Source organism: Peromyscus maniculatus, chromosome 19 (assembly GCF_049852395.1).
Source record: "Peromyscus maniculatus bairdii isolate BWxNUB_F1_BW_parent chromosome 19, HU_Pman_BW_mat_3.1, whole genome shotgun sequence".
Lineage (NCBI taxonomy): Eukaryota > Metazoa > Chordata > Mammalia > Rodentia > Cricetidae > Peromyscus > Peromyscus maniculatus.
In genome coordinates, this window is record NC_134870.1 from 13,352,950 (window position 1) to 13,372,995 (window position 20,046).

Genomic DNA, 20,046 nt, shown 5'->3' on the forward strand with positions numbered 1-20,046 from the left:
TGGTGGCGCACGCCTTTAATCCCAGCACTCGGGAGGCAGAGCCAGGCGTATCTCTGTGAGTTCGAGGCCAGCCTGGTCTACAAAGCGAGTTCCAGGAAAGGCACAAAGCTACACAGAGAAACCCAGTCTCGAAAAACAAAAACAAAACAACAACAACAAAAAAACCACTAATCTGGAAGCCCATGTAAATGAGTGACCATACAGACGCTGATGCCATGCTTTAGTCCTTTTCTGTGTACACTGAATGATTTCTATATAATTTTGAATACTATGTGACTTTAAATGAAGTTTATTTTTTTACTATATAGTAATTGAACAAAAACAGGTTTCAGTATGACATTTTCATATATGTAATTTATATTAAATATGTCCTCCTAAAATCAGAGTTGTCTGTGCTTCTGGATGACTTCCTGACTTCCATACAGTCCTCCTACTTCTAATCTTTTTTTTTTTTTTAAGAGTCTACACTTGACAAAACCACTTAATGTTTGTCTTTCTGAGCTTGGCTTATTTCACTTAACATGCTGATTTCTGGTTGTAGCTTGAATATTAAATGGACTTTTAATAAAAAAAAAAAAACTGTGGGGCAGCTACCCACCAACCCCACAGTTCCCCAGAGTTTTCTTGAGTGAGAGTAGCGGGAAATATTAGATAAAAGGATTTAGATTGTGGAGATAAACAGATAGAAAACACAGGATAGCCTTGAGAGGACCTGGAACCTATTCCAACCAGGCCCTGACTGTCTCTGCCCTAAGGTATTTATAGAAATGCCAAGGGGTGGAGCAAAAGACCTCCTCCCAGCACAGCCAATTGCAGACCATTTCAGACACTTGCACCCAGGCCCATGATCCAATCATCTTTGCTCTGGATGATTGATAAATAAAATGCTGATTGTCCCGTAGTCAGGCAGGAAGTACAGGTGGGACAAAGAGGGAGGAAAATGCTGGGAAGTGGAAGGCTGAGGCAGAGAGACTCTGCCAGCTGCCTCGATGAGGAGCAGGATGTAAAGTACCACTAAGCCACGAGCCATTCGGCAATATATAGATTATTAAAAATGGGTTAATTTAAGATAGAAGAACTAGATAGCAAGAAGCCTGAGCCATTAGGCCAAACAGTTTAAATAATATAAGCATCTGAGTGTTTATTTTATAAATGGGCTGCAGGATTGCCAAGGCTTGGTAGGATCCGAAGAGAAACTCTCCAGCTACACATCCTCTCTATATGGACCTGCTGGGTAAAGCTAAGAACCTGAAAATGGGCTCCTACAAAACCTGAAGTAGAAATTGGGGTAAATGCTGAAAGATCAGAGAGACAAAGGAACAAGCCACAGCCACCACCTCTTATATAATGTGGTGACACATTGTATACCCTAATAAAATTTGCCTGAAGATCAGAGAGACAAAGGAACAAGCCACCTCTTACCTCTGGGACTCCTCAGCCTGAAAAGCTTCTAGTTCCTGTCTCCTCATGCCTTTCTCTGCCCAGCCATCACTTCTTGGGATTACAGGCATGTGTGCTTCCCAAGCAAAGGCATGAGATCTCAAGTGCTGGCGTTAAAGGTGTGTGCCACCACTGCCTAGCTCTGTTTCTCTCCTAGACTGAGTCAATCTCATGTAGTTCAGGGTGGCTTTGAACTCACAGAGATCTAGACATATCTTCAGGCAAATTTTATGAGGGTATACAATATATTACCACATCTGGTTCCATCCATTTTCCTACAAAGTACATGATTTTGTGTTTCATAATAGTTGAATGACTCTCCATTGTGTATATGTACCACATTTCTATCATTTACCCATTCACCTATGGGCACATAGAGCAATCTTGTGATTTGGCTATTGTGATTGAACAGTACTGCAATAAATATGTGTTTTCCTGTATCTCTATTTCTTACTACATTAATTCCTTTAGCTATAAGCCCAGGGTTGGCATTGCTGGATTATAGGATAGTTATATTATTGTAATGTTTATTACATCTTTTATTTTTTGAGATTATAACATAATTACATAATTTCACCCCTTCCATTTACTCCCTTTGAATCCTTCCATACACACCTCCTTGTTCTCTTTCAAATGCATATCTTCTTTTTTCATTCATTGTTATTACAAGTACATAATTTTAAATTTTAAGAATTGTTTTTATTTATTTATCTGTTTATTTTGTGTGTGTATTCTTCTGTGTGGGGTGTGGTGTAAGTACAAAGGCTAGAGGACAGCATTGATTATCTGGAGCTGGAGTTGTAGATGGTTGTGAGCTATCTGTCATGGGTGCTGAGAACTGAATTCTTAACCACTGAGCTATTTCTCCAGTCTTCATTTTAGTTTCTTAAAAAAAAAAAAAAAAAAAAAAAAAAAAAAAAAACTTCTATATTGATTCTCACAGTGTGTATACTAATTTAAAGTCCCATCAATAGTGGTTAAGGATCTCCCTTTCTTTGTATCCTTGCTGATATCTACCATTCCTGTTTTCTTGATAATAGCCATTTTGAGTGGTGTGAGATAGACTGTCAATATAGTTTTGATACCCATTTTTCTAAGAGCTAAGATATTTTTTATTTCTTTGTAAAGTGCCATTCACATCAAAATTGCTTTCTTTTTCAGAGCTAGAAAAGCAATCCCAAAACTCATACAGAAGAGCAAAGGTACCCCCAAAGAGCAAAAATGACCTTGGTGGGGGGGGAGGATGAAGAAATACTAGTGGTATCATATGCCTGAACTCAGATTATTTCTCAGATCCATTGTACAAAAACGCCCTGTTCCTTGCACCAGTAATATTGACCAGTGAGACAGTATAAAGAACCCAGAAATATGACAGTGTACTATATCCACCTGATTATTTCAAAAGATGTCAAATATATGCAATGGTCAAGCAATAGTATCTTTCAAATGTGGTGCTGAATCTACGACATTAGGATTAGAGTTCAAGCCACCCTGAGCAATATAGGGAAACTTTGTCTCAAACAACAATAAAAAGTGATGCTGAGAAAAACTGGATATGCAAGTACAGAAAATGAAACTAGATCCCTACCCTCCAGCCCATACAAAAGTCAACTCAAACTAAACCAAAGATGTAGCTGGAAGTTTTCCTGTGTCCCGGAACTGGTGGTCAGAACAAATCTCTCCCACTCATGTCCTACAAGTATACACACAGAGGCCTATATTAATTATAACTTCTCATCCATTAGCTCAGGCTTATTACTGACAAGCTTAAATTAACCCATAATTCTTTATCTATGTTTATCCATGTGGCTTGGTACCTTTTCTCAGTTCTGCCTTGACATCTTGCTTCCTGTGTCTGGCTGGTGACTCCTGACTCAGCCTTCCTCTTCCCAGAATTCTTTTCATCTGCTCACACCATCTATACTTCCTACCTGGCTACTGGCCAATCAGCATTTTATTTATCATCTAATCAGAGCAACACATAGTCACAGCATACAGAATGACATCCCACAGCACAAAGACCTTAATAAGTCCTACAGCTTGGAACTTAACAGGCAAGTCCAAACTCTGACCCTATGACATGAAACTGTCATCTATAAAGTTTGTACTAGGGTATCTCCCAATTAAGTAGCAAAAAGGAAATTGCAAACACAGAAAATTCATAATTTTTTAAGTAACTTATAATTTTGTTTGGGGCCACATATTGTACATTTATATGAGGAAGAAATTGGGGAAATACATTAAGATATTTGCCTATTCAACAACCTTCTAAGTAGGACTCTGATGTTTAGGAAATAATAGAAAGAACTGATAACTGGATTGCAAGAAGCTGAAACTTTCTGCCAAGAAAAGAAAACAATTGCCAAGATAGAGATAGCATACATAATGGGAGAAAATCTCTTTCAGCTGTTCATCTTACAGGGGATTAATACCCAGAATACATAAAGAACACAAAATATTCAATAGCAAAAGAATATACCATCCAATAAATGAGTAGATGAACTATACCCTGTCATTTTATTCCATTAGCTCCACAAAATTCAAAAGTAGAGATGAGCACAGGGAGTCAGCATGGACATGAAGGCACATTCCTAACTGAAGGACTGATGGAGTGTGTCTTAGGATGGACCAGCAGAAATTGGCTGATTTTACCATTCCCTCAGGAAGGAATTCAGGGAGGACACTGAGCATTAGCTTTTTTTGATGATAGCCATTTTTTAATAGGGGTCTCTAGGAAAGCATAATTCCCTAACTAAAAGCATAGACTGATCTGATGACCTGTCCAAACTTGCATTTTCTGTATATAACCTCTCCCATGGTGGCATTTAGTGAAATATGTATTCAAACCTTTGAATATTTTAACCACAATTCAAATCCCTTCCTTAAACTCCATATAAATTTGTTGAACACCTCATTGTGACATTCACTGGGATGTCTATCCTTAAGTTTTCAAAGCAGTTTTTCCCATGCAAATGTATTCCTCTTTTGAATTTTGTCTTTCAGCTCCACATAATTCTGTCTTTCTAGTCGCAACCCAAAGCCCCAGGAGCTATCTTAGATTCCTCTCTGTGCTCATAACCCATGTTTGATATATTTCCCAATTAAACATTCAAGTTATATCTATGATCTAATCAGTACTTAATCCCTATCCCTACTACTTGGTCCAAAAACATCAGATACCCCTTCTAGCCTGCAATGGCCTCCTAAATGATGTCAGTTTTCCCTCCTGCCTCCCCTCTGGACTACTGTTCATATGTCAGAGTGCTAAGTCTCATTTACATGGTGTTCTCTGCTCAGTGCCTTCTCTGCTCCCTCAGTGAATTTACAATGACCCTTAACTTCTCCTGTCCATTATAGTCATTCCCGATCTCATCTAACTACATCTCTGACATCATCTTCTGAGATGCCCCTTGTACCACATCACTACAGACATGATGGCTTCTTTGCTACTCCTCACTTAGTGGAAGATGGCTCAATTCATGACCTTCATCCTGTTCATCCTTTCATCAAGAATGTACTTCCTCCATGAAATGAGGTGAATGTTTTTGTCTTCCCTCCAAATTAGTGTGTTGAAACCCCGATCCTTAACAAGATGTATTCAGAAGAAAAGCCTTGAGAAATAAGTCATTGAAGTGGATCCTTCCATGTTAATGCTCTAATTAGAGCCTTCTATTTCAAATCATACCATATAACTACTATATTTAGTTTTGCAAAAATAGTCAATGTTACAACAGATTTCCATGGGCACATTCTACTAATGAAACAGACTTTAAAGAGACCCAAGAAATCCTCCAAGTTTCTCCATCAACAAAGTCAATTTATAAGGATGAAAGAGGGGCATGGACGGTACAGAAGCATATGTGAGGCCCTGGAGCCTGTCCACACACTTGAAAGTAAGCAACAAACCAGGAAATGGATGAACAAGTGAGAAAGTAAATAAAAATAAAGATAAAGCGAGCCAACATTGCTTTTTTATGGAATGTGAAGAAGAAAAATTCACAACAAATAAAAATCTCAATCCAAATGTCTTCACCATTATTGATCCAAAGGTTTTTCCAGAATAATTCTTGGAATCTGACCAGTGACCATGTTACCAATGTGCTGCTCAGGGTGTGAACGTAATAAATAAATGACACTTGATGAGTGCTCTGACCTTCTAGTTGCCGGCCTTACTCAGAATGGAATAGACTCACGAGGGAGATTAGAATTAAATGTAGATGGATAGTATATATGTAAACTCCATGAAGATGAAAATCTTGACATTTTATTTCATAATTGTAAAGGGAATAAGAATAGTATGGCCAATGTGAGATACTGAGGGAGACAAACTGTAAACAGAACTATAGATACAACTAAGTGAATGGACTCATTAACCCTCTTGTTAAAGACAATAGTGTGAGAAGCCTGGTGCTCTGAGGGGGACCCAGATCCCCAGGATGGCTCACCTGCAAGTTAGGCTTGATCATGGCCCAGGCTGCCCTGTATTGTCTGACTCCAAGATTTCTACCCACTGCCATTGCTCTTAAACCCAGATCCAGTTGATTCTGGGTTTTGCTTGGTACTTTGCAAAAAGAGAGTTATAGGAACTGGTAAAGAAGATGTGCTCTGAAACGCTCTCCAGGGTGTTTGCAGAAACATATGTTCGTTTCCTACACAGCAACCCGGCTGCAAGAAACACATCATATCTATTCTCAAGATCCATGCCGGAGAGATCTTTGACTCCCATGAGAACTCCACTGTTGAGGTTGACCTCTGCACCTCAAAAGGTCTCTCCCGAGCTGCCGTGCCCAGTGGTGCCTCCACAGGCATCTATGAGGCCCTAGAACTCCACGACAATGATAAGACTCGCTACATGGGGAAGGGTGTCTCAAAGGCTGTTGAGTACATCAATAAAACTATCTCGCCTTCTCTGGTTAGCAAGAACCTGAGTGTTGTGGAACAAGAGAAGATCGACAAACTGATGATTGAGATGGATGGCACTGAAAATTAATCCAAATTTGGTGCAAATGCCATCCTGGGAGTGTCCCTGGCTGTCTGCAAAGCTGGTGCCACAGAAAAGAGAGTACCCCTTTACCGTCACATCGCCGACTTGGCTGGCAACCCTGAAGTCATCCTACCGGTTCCAGCTTTCAGTGTGATCAACGGCAGCTCTCATGCTGGCAACAAGCTGACCATGCAGGAGTTCATGATCCTCCCCGTGGGGGCGTCCAGTTTCCGGGAAGCCATGCACATTGGGGCAGAGATTTATCACAACCTGAAGAATGTCATCAAGGAGAAATACGGGAAGGATGCCACCAATGTGGGTGATGAGGGCAGGTTCGTGCCTAACATCCTGGAGAAAAAAAGGAGCCCTGGAGCTGCAGAAGAACGCAACTAGGAAGGCCGGCTACACTGACCAGGTTGTCATCCGCATGGATGTGGCTGTCTCTGAGTTTTTCAGGTCTGGCAAGTATGACTTGGACTTCAAATCTCCTGATGATGCCAGCAGGTTCATCACGACTGACCAGCTGGCTGACCTGTGTAAGTCCTTCATCCGGCACTATCCAGGGGTGTCCATTGAAGACCCCTTCGACCAGGATGACTGAGAAGCCTGAAAGAAGTTCACAGCTAGTGCAGGCATCCATATGGTTGGGAATGATCTCACAGTAACCAACCCTAAGAGAACTGCCAAGGCTGTGAATGAGAAGTCCTACAACTGCCTCCTGCTCAGTCAACCAGATCGGCTCTGTGACCGAGTCCCTCAGGCAGGTAAGCTGGCCCAGTTCAATGGTTGAGGCGTCATGGTGTCCTGTTGCTCTGGGGAGACTGAGGATACTTTCATCGCTGACCTGGTGGTGGGACTCTGCACTGGGCAGATCAAGACTGGTGCCCCATGCTGATCTGAGCGCCTAGCCAAGTACAGTCAGATCCTTAGAATCGAGGAAGAGCTGGGCTGCAAGGCCAAGTTTGCCGGCAGATCCTTCAGGAACCCCCTGGCCAAGTAAAGTGTACATGGACGTCCCTGGAGCCACCGGCTGCTTAGACCTTGTCCCTGATGTCAACGAGGAGGCTGAAAGCTGACCCAGCGCTTGTCCCTCCCATGGCACTGCTTCCTTCGATGTCCTTAGACAGCCACATCTGACCACCTGGAGCCCTGCTGGGAAACCCAGCCTTGTAATCAGGGGATTGGTCTGAATCATTGTTTCTGTCACCTCACTCCCAAGCTAAATGTCTGAAGCCCACTGTAAACTTTGGGGTGGCCGCAGGTAAGACCTCTGCCCCAGCAGCTCTACATGCAAAATAAAAGCCTCAGTGACCCATAAAAAAGAAAAGAAAAGAGAAGTTGTGCTTTGTCTCAAAAAAAAAAAAAAAAAAAGAGCAGGTGACAATCATTCAGCAGATGTAGGACAACCATTAGCAATGACCACAGTGAAATCAGTTACATAAGTTTCACAGGGATAGTAGGGTTCCTTCCACTGGTCTCTGCACTATATAGGAAAAAGAAAGAAAGAAAAACAAAAGAGAAGGAGATGAGGAAGAGATGAAAGAAAGTTGCTTTTGATCTTTCATCCCAAGCGTATCCTCAGATGCCGCCTGTCTCACTTCCTGCGTACGCACAGTGTCCCCTGTGGGAGTGATGGACGTCTCCCAGGAGGCAGCATAGGACTATGACAGTACACAGGAAGCTCGGAGTCTCAGCCCACACCAGAGAACAGTTAATCTACAGCCTCCGGAGCTCAAATGCCAGCCCCTTAGGTCATCTCCTGCGTCTCCTCTCCCTGGTGGCGGCTTTCTGCTTGCTCCTAGCTGAATCATCCCTGACCTATACTTCTCTCCTAGTCATCCTGTCAAGCAGTGCTAAACTTTTATTGCGTGCTATAAACTGGACCTTATGTCAAGGATGAGACACAGTTGGTTTTATACAATATTTAGGTGTGAGTAAGAGATTGCTTATTTTTCTGTTTAGCTATGGCACTTTGCTTTCTTTCTGAAGCAGCGTCCCTTATGTGTCTCCTATTTGTCCTTGAATCCAAGATTCCCCCGCTTTAGCCTCCCAAATGCTAAATTAATAGTGTGAGCCAAATGTGCCTGCCTGCTCAAGTTGGAGTTTTAAATTTTCAGAGGTCAATCTAATGTTCCTCTAAGGAAGAACTGTGACCATCCACCCTCCTCACCTCTTAATCCTGTCTTAAGCTCTAAGTACGACTCTCCTTCAAGCACTGGCAGCATCTATATTTTGTATTTTATATTTATAGTCTAAATTTGTGTTCCTGTGACCTAAATATCTGACCAAAACAGCTTAAGGGTGGAAATGGTTGTTTGGGCTCATGGGTTCAGAGGATTCCAATCCATCCCAGTAAGGAAGGCATGGCAAGATGGCAGCTGTTCACGTGATGGCAGTCAGAGAGCAGGAAACAGCAGGCACTAGAGTCTGGACTAGTAATCATCAAAGGTTTACCTCTAGTGACTCATTTCTGCCAGCCAGGCCTACATCCTCCAAGCTGCACAGCCTTCAAACTGGTACCCAATGCTTACAGCCAAGCATTCAAAACAGGACTGTGAAGCATGGTGATCTAACCAAGAAAAGACTCTCATAGAGTTCAAAGGTTGATGGATGCCACTCCTGTTTATTAACTGCTGTGTGAACTTCCTGCCAGACATCAGGCCTCCTTAGAGGACTGAGTGACCTGATCTCACATCATCTTCTCTTCATGGGTGAATTACCTACCCATGTCTTATTCATTTTCCATGCAGTTATCTGCATTATTTTAGAGATTTTTACAAATATTTAAAACATGTCTGTCAACCTGGCTACATGGTTCTTTGACCTGACTAGTTAAAATTCTCCCCTCTAGTCCTCTCTTCAGTATGACAACTTGAACTCTCACCATGATTCTCCCACTTCAGAAAGTGTTGGCACCAATATCCAACCTAGCGAGTTGATGTCCTCTTGCATCTGAGAGCTATGGTTGACTGGCTGTCTCATAGTTGCTCTTCTCTCATTTCTTATGTTTTTCACCCTGTCAAGGGCTTCATTCACTTCCTTCTGTGTTTAGCCTGGTCCATGAAGTACATTATGTCAGGCATTATTCTCTACCCCTTTCAAATTCTTTTTTTTTCTTTTCATTTATTCTTTTCTCATATAGCATATCCCTTCAGTTTCCTCTCCCATCACTCCTCCCAGTTCCCCCACCTGCCCTCTCCCCAAGATCAATTGCTCCTCCTTTCCCCTTCAGAAAAGAGCATGCCTCCCAGGAATATTAACACATCATGACATAAAAAGTTACAATAATACTAGGTACATACCCTCATATCAAGGCTAGATGAGGCAACCCAGTAGGAGGAAAAGGGTCCCAAGAGCAGGCAAAAGAGTCAGAGACAGCTCTCCTGTTAGGAGTCTCACAAGAACACAAAGCTAAACAGTCATAACATCTATGCAGAGGACCTAGCACAGACCTATGCAGGCCCCAAGATTGCTGCCTTAGTCTCTGTGAACCCCCATGAGCCCTTGTTTACTTCTGTGGACTGTGTTCTTGTGGTGTCCTCAACACCTATGGCTCCTAAAATTCTTCCTATCCCCTCTTCCATAGGATTCTCTAAGCTCTGCCTAATGTTAGGCTGTGGGTCTTTGTATCTGCTCCCATCGGCTGCTGAAGGAAGCCTCTTTGATGATGATTGGGATAGGCACTCATCTGTGAGTGTAGCAGAATATCATTAGTAATCATTTCATTGACTAATTTTTTTGCCAATCATGTTTGGTTCTACCCTAGGTTTCTAGGCCATCTCCCATGAGTTCTGAGACACCATTGCCCCAACAAAGAAATAAAAAGACTGTAAAACAAACTTTATGGCGGTGATAGAGGTCCTTATAAAAAGAAGTGAATAAGTCCCTTAAAGAGATCAAGGAAAAGACAAACAAACAAAACAACAGAGGAAATTAATAAATCCTTTAAAAAAAGAAAGTCAAGAAAAAACAAACAAAATTGCTCAAGACCTGAAAATGGAAATAGAAGCAATAAAGAAAACACAAACTGAGGGAATTCTGGAAATGAAAAATCTAGGTAAGTGAACAGGAAACACAGAGGCAAGCTCCACCAACAGAATACAAGAGATGGAAGAGAGAATCTCAGGTATTGAAGATATGATAGAAGAAATAGATATATCAGTCAAAGAAAATGTTAAATCTAAAAATCCTGATGTGAAACATTCAGGAAATATGTGACACTGTGAAAAGACCAAACCTAAGAATAATAGCAATAAATGAATTTTAAAGGCTCAGAAAATATTTTCAACATAATCATAGAAGAAAAATTTTCAAACCTAAGAAGGAGATGTCTATAAAGGTACAAGAAGCATACAGGATATAAAATATATTGGAACATAAAAGAAAATCCACTTGCCACATAATAATCAAAACACTAGACATACAGAACAAAGAAAGAATGTTAAAATCTTCAAAAGAAAAAGAGCAAGTAACATACAAAGCAGACCTATTAGAATTATACCTGACTTCTCAATGGAAACTTTAAAAGTCAAAAGGGCTAGACAGATGTCTTGCAGACTCTAAGAGACCATGGATGCAAGCCCAAACTACTATACCCAGCAAAACTGTCAATCACCATAGATGGAAAAAACAAGACATTCCATGACAAAGCCAAATTTAAACAATATCTATCTGCAAATCCAGCTCTACAGAATGTACTACAAGGAAAACTCCAACCCAAGGAGGTTAATAACACCCATGAAAAAACAGGAAATAATCTCACATCAGAAAAAAAAAAAGATGGGAAGCTGTAGAAAATCTTTTTGTACACTGTGAAGATTTGTTGCTGTGATTGGCTTAATAAACAAGCTGACTGGCCAATAGCTGAACAGAATAAAGTTAGGTGGGAAAGTCAGACTAAGGATGATTGGAAGGAGAAGGGTGGGGTAAGGAGTCATCAGCCAGATGCAGAGGGAGCAGGAAATGAATGTGCCATGCTAATAACATGCCACCACATGGCAGAGCACAAATAAGGAATATGGGTTAACTTAAAATGTAAGAGCTAGTTTGTGATAAGACTGAGCTATTGGCTGAGCCTTTATAAGTAATATAAGCCTTGCATGGCAATTTGGGAAGCAGCTGCTGGTTATTTGGGAACATACAGACAGGACAGGAAATGTCAGTTTACAGGAAGCATACTTTCAAATTCTTCATGCTTGTTTATCACACATTTTCTGAACACCTGGACCACAGATCAAGATGACCATCTGAGGGCCTGATTCCCATCATCCATGATATTTGCATCTATACTATCTTGCTTTCATTTGTAAGTACTTAGAAACATTGCAATGTATAATACCATTCATAACTAAAGAACTGAGTCTATCAAAGTTCTGATATCTTATTCATGAAAAATCAATAGCTTTTATTTCTTTATAACTTATAACCACTTCATCTAAGCTGACAAAATTATGAATTTTCTAAAAGCAAAATTTGATTCAAGATTTTCAACTCACCTTCGCCATACCCATCTATTTTTGCAGTATTTCAAAAATGCATTTTTATTGCTTTGAATCATCTAGGGCCACCTTGCATATGTTGAGTGTGTGTTGTACCACTGGGTTACATCTCTAGCCCCCCTTTTTGCTTTGATTTATTACATCTATCTATCTATCTATCTATCTATCTATCTATCTATCTATCTATCTATTTATCTATCTATCTCAGTGACATGCTATGGCATACATGTGGAACTCATGAAACAAATTGCAAAAATTGCTTGCCTCTTTCTACTGTACAGTTTCCAAAGATAAAACTTACATTGCCAGACTTGGCCAAAGTGACTTTACCAGATGAGCCACCTGGTAAGACCTTGTATTTTTTGTTTGTTTAATTGGGATTTTCCTATGTAGTTCAGTCTACGTATATGTCCTCGGATTTCTTATTTTTGTCTCTCAGTTGCAGGGACAACAAGTAACTTCCTGGGGAGATTTGGAGAAAAAAACACTGTTCACTCCAGATAGAATGTAAAACAGATAAAAGAGAGGATTGTACCTAAGTCTACTTTGTTGAATCAACTAGTTTGTTGGGATTTGTGCTGTATGGCTTTATGTCAACTTGACACAAGCTAAAGTCATCTGAGAGGAGGGAACCTCAATTAAGAGAACCCATCCATGAGATCAGGCTGTAGACCATTTTCTTAATTAGTGATTGATCAGGGAGGGCCCAGCCCACTGTGGGTGGTGTCACCCTGAACTGACGGTTCTGGGTTCTGTGAGAAAACAGGCTGATAGACAGCACAATAGAGCCAGCCTGATTGGCAGAGGTGTGGGTTTAACACGAATCTTAAAAGGTCTTAATAATAATAATAATAATAACCCAGAGCCAGATACTGGGGTGAAAGCTAAAAGATTAGAGAAACAGAACACGCCAGCCATGTTCTTACCTCTATGAAATCCTCAGCCTCAAGAGAGAGAGTTCCTGTTTCCTCACACTTTATATACCTTTCTGTGTCCTGCCATATTACTTCCTGGGATTAAAGGCATGTTTCACCACTGCTTGGTTCTGTTTCTCTCATGTAGCCCAGTATGGCCTTGAACTCACAGAGATCCAGACAGATCTCTGCCTCCCTAATTATAGGATTAAAGGTGTGTGCCACCACTGCCTGACCTCAATGTCTAATTTAGTAATTGGCTCTGTCCTCTGATCCCAAGGTAAGCTTTATTGGGGTACACAATATATTACCACATGTTGGTGAGCCAGCCCCAAAGTTGTAAGGATGGGAGAGCTGTCCCCATTACTCATCTGTCATTTGTCAGCATGGGCAGGGGATAATTTGGAACTATCCTGAGCTATATAGACTCTGTGTTAAAATATATACATATGCATACACATAGATACATATACATACATATATACAAAATCAAAACCCCAAAACTAAACAGAACATAAATGAATCAAACAAACAAAAAGCCTTAGTTGGAGGCTCACGAGTCTTAAAACCCTCTGAGCTTTTAGAGTCTTAGACGTTTCTTTAGTTTCTTGAATCTCATATACCCCCTCTCTTCTTCCCTTTTTTATTTCCTTCCCTTCTTCTTTCTTTCCTCCTCTTTTCAATTCATCTAAACAGATACACAGCCCCAGTACAGAACATACACAACCACCCCTACTTCTACAATGTTTTAAAACATTTTTCTAAGTCAGTGAGAGGTGGATAGTGGAGCCTTCTTTGGAAGTTAAGTAACTGATTGAAAAATGCAGAAAGTAATAAAACCACTCCTCCAACCTTGATGACAGTGTGTGCCTAATAGTTATACAAGCTAAGTTCTCAGACCTTCTCTACCGAGTCTACTACATGTTATCAGTGCCAGCAGCACACGGGCTGGATGATTTCTGCCCAAACTTTGTAAGCAGCCTCCTCCTAAATCCCCAAAGTTAATCATGACAGAAACCAATCTTGTTCATTTCTTTTAAAAGCCTGAAGCAATTTGTTCAGCAACCATGCTGCTGAGGATGAGATAAAGGAAAGGCACATGGAGGGCAACAGAAAAGGATCCAAACAGGGGAAGGATGTGTACAGAATGAAAATGAACATTAGGAGTGGCTGCTCAGGGTCACTTTATCTTTTTATTCTGGAAATATAGGAAAATCATATTGCTGGTTTGTTAGCAAAAATTCAGGAATTGAGATTTTTAGGGAAACAAAAATTGGCACATTCCACATTGCTGAATAGCTTTTCAGTCCAAATCCCTGGTCATCACTAATTGCATGATTCAAAAGTAAGTGAATGGAAGTCTTATATTCACTAAATTTAAAAGTTAACAAATGGTGAGTAGAAGAGAAAGTAAATCAAAACACAAGCAGTATCTTCACATGACCAAGAAGCACTGGTTTTCAAATAAAACAAAAACAGCAGTTCCTACACCCCAGAATCACTTCTTATTCTTATTGCAAAGCTCCAGCCAATGTCCCACTAACAGCAGTTCCTACACCCCAGAATCACTTCTTATTCTTATCTCAGAGTGGTGGCCAGTGTCTACTAACAGCAGTTCCCTTGTTCTCCTGTTGAGCCAATGGCACAGAATGTCCAAGGTAGTCAGTGACGATCTCAGATTCCAAGTCAATGGAGTTTTACCAAGGGAGGACTGGGGAGAGGAGCTCACTGACATCTCCATACTGGGTTATCTTATCTAAGTAGCTACTAAAATCTTCCTTTTATGTTTAAAGCACATTCATGGGGGACGCAAATATCTTCTTGCTAGGTAGCACCCAGAGAGATCTAGCTACGCATTTTTGATAGAACTCTGGGTTTATCTTTTCAATGTGATTAGATTGAGAGGAGTGAAAGAGATTGGTGAATCTTACCTAGGAATTGTCTATAAGAGAGGATTAATTGAGAGAGGAAAGATCACCCTGCGTGAAAGCAGAACAGTCCAAAAGTCCATGAAATGTTCAAGGTAGTCAGTGACAATCTTAGATTCTAAGTAAAGGAAATTTTATCAAAGCCCTAAAAGAAACATTCTTCCCCCTTGAATTTATAAATGGTGACAAAGATAGCTAAAGTCATGGGAACAGAGAGGAAAGCTTTGTAGTAGTCTTGTAGGGTTATAGTGAAAAGAACCACTGTAATTCCCCTTCATGATTTCTGGATCTGCGTGTGATTCCTGATTATGGGGGAAAGAGTGCTATCTTAGTTAGGGTCACTATTGCTGTGATGAAATCACATGACCAAAGAAACATGAGGAGGGAAGGGTATATTTTGTTTATTTTCCATGTCACTGTTCATCAATGAAGGAAGTCAGGACAGGGACGAGGCAGAACAGGGCAGGATCCTAGAGGCAGAAGCTGTTGGAGAGGCTATGGAGGGGTGCTGCCTAGTGGCTTTCTCCCCATGGCTTGCTCAACATGCTTTCCTATAGAAACCAGGACTATCAGCCCAGGAGTAGCTCCACCTACAATTGGTTGGGTCCTCCACCTATCACCAATTAAGAAAATGTCCTACAGGCTTGCCTACAATCCAACCTGATGTAGGCATTTTCTCAATTAAGGCTTCTTCATTTCCAACAACTCTAGCTTGTGTCAAGTTGGCAGTACAAGTACCAAATACTACATATTGGATTAGAATATACATCACATTTTGTGGGACACTGATTCAGCCCTACAAAGTGAAAGGATGAACAGCGATGGTTGTTCGCCAAAGAATCACAAGCCATAGTTACCAGAGTTAGAATGAGCTTTATTAGAAAGAAGAGGGAGAAGCCAGGTCTGGTGGAGGGAACAGAGAGAGGAAACACAGGGAGAGAGGCACAGAGAGAGAGCATGGTATGTAGTCACCTGTTGATGACGTAAGGCACCAGACAAGCCCCGAGCTGCACATGTACAGAATTCTAACACAAAGTACCACATAATAGTTGGTCCCATAAGAATAAACTAATACCATTCTAGCATTCTATCAAACCAGCTCTTCTGGAGTCCATCAGGAACATCAGTGCATTCTGTAAACATGGTCTTACTGTTGAATTTCCTATTCAGTCAAGTGATTTTCTTGGTTATAAGCAACTCCATGTGAATGTCATCATGATGTTTATGACGTTCTGTAAGTCTATAGATGGCATTTTTAACAGAACTACTATTATCAGGGAAAGCAATTTTCAGGACAGCTTCAGTACATAGCAATGGGTATAACAAGGTTAAGGCCAGAAAGTGAAGGTCACATGACCAAGTCCACGAATAATACTCCAGAGTACTTTCAGAGAAGATTAATTAAGAGAGAAAAGACAACTCTACACAAGAGCAGAATAGCCTTATAGTCTGGGAACTGAGATAGAATGAAACTGGGAAAGAAGAAAGCCAGCTGGCATATGCATGCACTCTCCTTTCTGTTCTCTGGCCACTATGATGTGACCTTCTCTGCTCCACTATCCTCTCCCTACCAAGATGGGCTGAAAACTCTGAAACCATGAACTAAAACAAATCCTTACTTTCTTAAGTGGTTTTCCCCCAGTATTTTGTTACAGTAAAGACAAAATAGTGAGTAAATCCCCTTTAACACCATGCTCTGATTATGTCCTTTCCAAATGATAGCTTTCCAGCCAAACTTTTAGCTAAGTCTGGAACTCAATATTGTTTCACAGCACTAGCCACATCTTCATTTAGGAAAATTGAGGCATTTTTCTTTTTAATGTATACCCACTAGAGTGTCTCCTTTTGCAACTGCTTCTAAGAGATATCCTAGGATTGGACTATTCTGCCATAATTGTACACTTTTGAGTGGTGCCCCTACACTTTGCAAAATTATTTGTTAAGCCAGGTCTGCTTTATTTCTCTGGTGGTCACTTGGTCACAGGGAATACTTGCTATGTAACAATTTCCCCTGAATTAAAACATTCCATTCTGGGAAGAGACTACTTAACATTCAGGAAGTAAACAAAACTTGCAAGGCTCAGAAAATACAACTCATCAATCTCAGGAAGTCCCTGAAACTTATAATATTCACAAATACCATCCCCAAAGTTATACTGAATCCCTTCTACAAAAGGCAAAAGTGTAGTTATATAGTAAGAAAAGTAAAGCTTTTATTTTTTGTTCTATGGTGTCTTTCTTAAGTAGTCATGATAGCTTTATTTGTTGTTTACTATAATGAAAATTAGTGCGAAATTTTTAAATTATTAACTCAAGTGTTATCATTTATTTTCATATTATACAGTGATAATCTAAAGTACAAACATAATGTCATTAAACTTCATGATAAATTGTGGAAAATACATGATTCAAGATGATAGTTCATATCTGTGATGTATTTTTCTTCCCTAACAGTAATGATACTGCAAATAAACAGATAGATAGATGATAGATAGATAGATAGATAGATAGATAGATAGATAGATAGATAGATAGATAGATAGATAGATAAGGTCAACTGCTTTTACCTTGACTTTTCTTGACAAACACACATGTTTTAAAACAGGCTGAATCTTTCTGTGAGCAAGGAAGGGCCTGGGAGCTAAAGGAACTGTAGGAGCATGTATCTGCTTTCCCTTTTCTGCAACCATTTTAATTTTTAAGAGGTTGGTTCCAACATGAATGATGGTTCCAACATGATGATTGTTTATAACTTTATAATTCTCTGGCTCCATGCCGCTATTCCAGTGGAAACTGTCTTCTCTGACCATTAGTGGCCCTGCTAACCATGTGGCATGTTCCCCTGTGATCTCTATGAATCTGGCAGAGCTCCATTCAATGTGGATACACCAGAAATCTGTGGTTCTAGATTACCTAAAAAGCAATGTGAAATGATGAGCCAAAAGAGTTGAGAAATGTGCATACTTCTGCACATTCTCCACTGACTCATCAGAATACTTTAAGAAATCACAAGTTTAAGAAAAAACAACTAAGAATTTGAAGACAGACGCAGCAGGGCATCAAATGAAATGTGAAGCCCTTTTAGGGGTAAGACTCTGTGACACCAGTTTCCTGTCCATGGACGCAGACTTATGGGGACTAAACTAACATCTGTAGATACTTCCCACTCACACTCGACAGGAGCTGAGTTAAATGCAAACCATAATTACTACCAGACTTCTAACATCTGAGAATTAAGAGTTGATCAGAACTGGGTGTGGTGGTACTAGAATTCCAGCACTCAGAGGGCTGAGGTGGGAGCACATCAAGTTCTAGGCCATCCTGGGCTACACAACAACAACAACACACACACACACACACACACACTCAAAAATATAATTTACTATCTACAAACAGGAAGCAGAAGAAAATGTTTATAGAGCCTGGCTGACATTTTCATAATGTCATAATGTTAATGAAATTTTCATCACTTATAAATGTTTTTTTTTTTTTTTTGCGGCACTCTTACCCTGTGAGGAAACGTCATGAAAAACGACAAAATCCACTAACAAGAGTTGTATTAAGATGAGGGAGAGGGACAGATGTGCACAGGCCTGTGGAGTGAAGCGGGGCTGGGAATCATGGTTATAAAGGCTGGGCCATGCCTGTGCACACAGGCCCTTGTGGCTATTCCACACATGCACATAGGTCACATGCTTGTGCTGCCACTTTATGCAGCCACACAAAGCAACAGGGTCCTGGTCACTCGAGACGTTTTGACCTGGAAATGACTAGGCAGAAGTGACTAGGTCCCGCCAGGCATGTGTGACCATGCCCAACCATGGGGACATGTTGTGAATCCATATCAATAAAACTTATAAAAATTATTAAATGCTAAACAACAAAAGAAAATAAATTTAAAATGTGAGCACATGGATTTCTAAATGCACTGAAATGAGAAAAATTAGGTAGAAGGAGAAGGGAAAAGATACATGAGGAAAAAATGTATGAATAAATCAGCGTCTGCATGAAAATTTAGCCTTGGATTTCCCAGTAGCCCAAACTAATATTATGAGCAGAAATTATCTCATGAAAAGAAGACACACTAGTGAGGGGTTACTGTTGGGAAGAACGGTTGTAGAGGGATGAGAGAGGTAAATTGTGGGGGTCCACAGAGACCCCAGCTTGTGGTTTGTTTTCATCTTGACTCAGGTCAGAGAGTCCGAGCTTGCTTTCCCCTGCAAGGCTGCATAATAGGATGTTTGGGCCAAAGACATGGTTACCAGGTGTCTTATACTTTAAGGCCTAATTACAGGATACTTTGCCTTAAGGTATGGTCACCAGATGTCTTAAGTACTAGGAGGTGTTTACACTTGATTGTACTTTTTACCTTGAACCGTGATCTCCTTGAAAGGGGCAGGTCTTTTTGCTGTGAGTAATAAAGGCTGTGAGTAATAAAACTCAGGTGTCTCTGGTATTGACCCAGAGCCCTCCCGAAGCTATCCTGTGTCTCTGTCTTTTTCTTAATCTACCTCTATATTTCATAGCCATCATTCCCCAGTTCCACACTCCCCCCTTCAGAACCATTCAACAAGTTGGGTGGCACTCGGCAGTGAAAGGGCTGAAAATGACTACAGTTCGTTATGTACATGTGTGGAACAGTGAATGAATAAAAATAAGTAAATAAAAATGAAAAGAAAAGGATTATGGAACCAGTAAGATGGATTGGTTGGTAAAGGCACTTGCTAAACAAGCCTGATGATACATAATAACACACACAAATAAAGTTTAAAAATAGAGAAGAACGATCAAATTACAAAATAAAGCTCCTGCTAGCAATTTAATTACTGTTCCGTGAAAATGTTATTTTGAAAAATAAGGGTAACAGAGAACGAAAGAACAGGATAATACTTGTCTCTGGTGAGAGGGATGGAGATGAAAGGAATGAATGTTCCAACGTCAATCATTCTCAAAATTGTGTAGAAAATCCTTTAAAATTAAAGAAATTAACTACCTAAAATTTGATCATATGGGTTATTCTTTGGGAAACATGACCAAAGAAGTAAATATTAAGAAGAAAAACCGAACATGATGATGGCCCTGACACTGTTTATAAAAATGAAAACTGGAAATACTGAAAATTTTCAACCCTAAAATGATGGTTATTAAATTATTACACATAGAATGTCATGCAAATTAGAAAATAACCGGGCTGTGTTCACATGCCAACAATACCATTAACTGTGCAAAGGTGGACAAAGAGGAGCAGCGCATGCAATTCTGAAGTGGGGCAGCTGGAGGGC

At 40.3% G+C, this 20,046-nt stretch overlaps 1 pseudogene; it reads left to right on the plus strand.

Moving 5' to 3' along the window:
• Positions 1-6,126: 6,126 nt before the first annotated feature.
• Positions 6,127-7,764, plus strand: LOC102923891 (alpha-enolase pseudogene; annotated as a pseudogene).
• Positions 7,765-20,046: the final 12,282 nt, after the last annotated feature.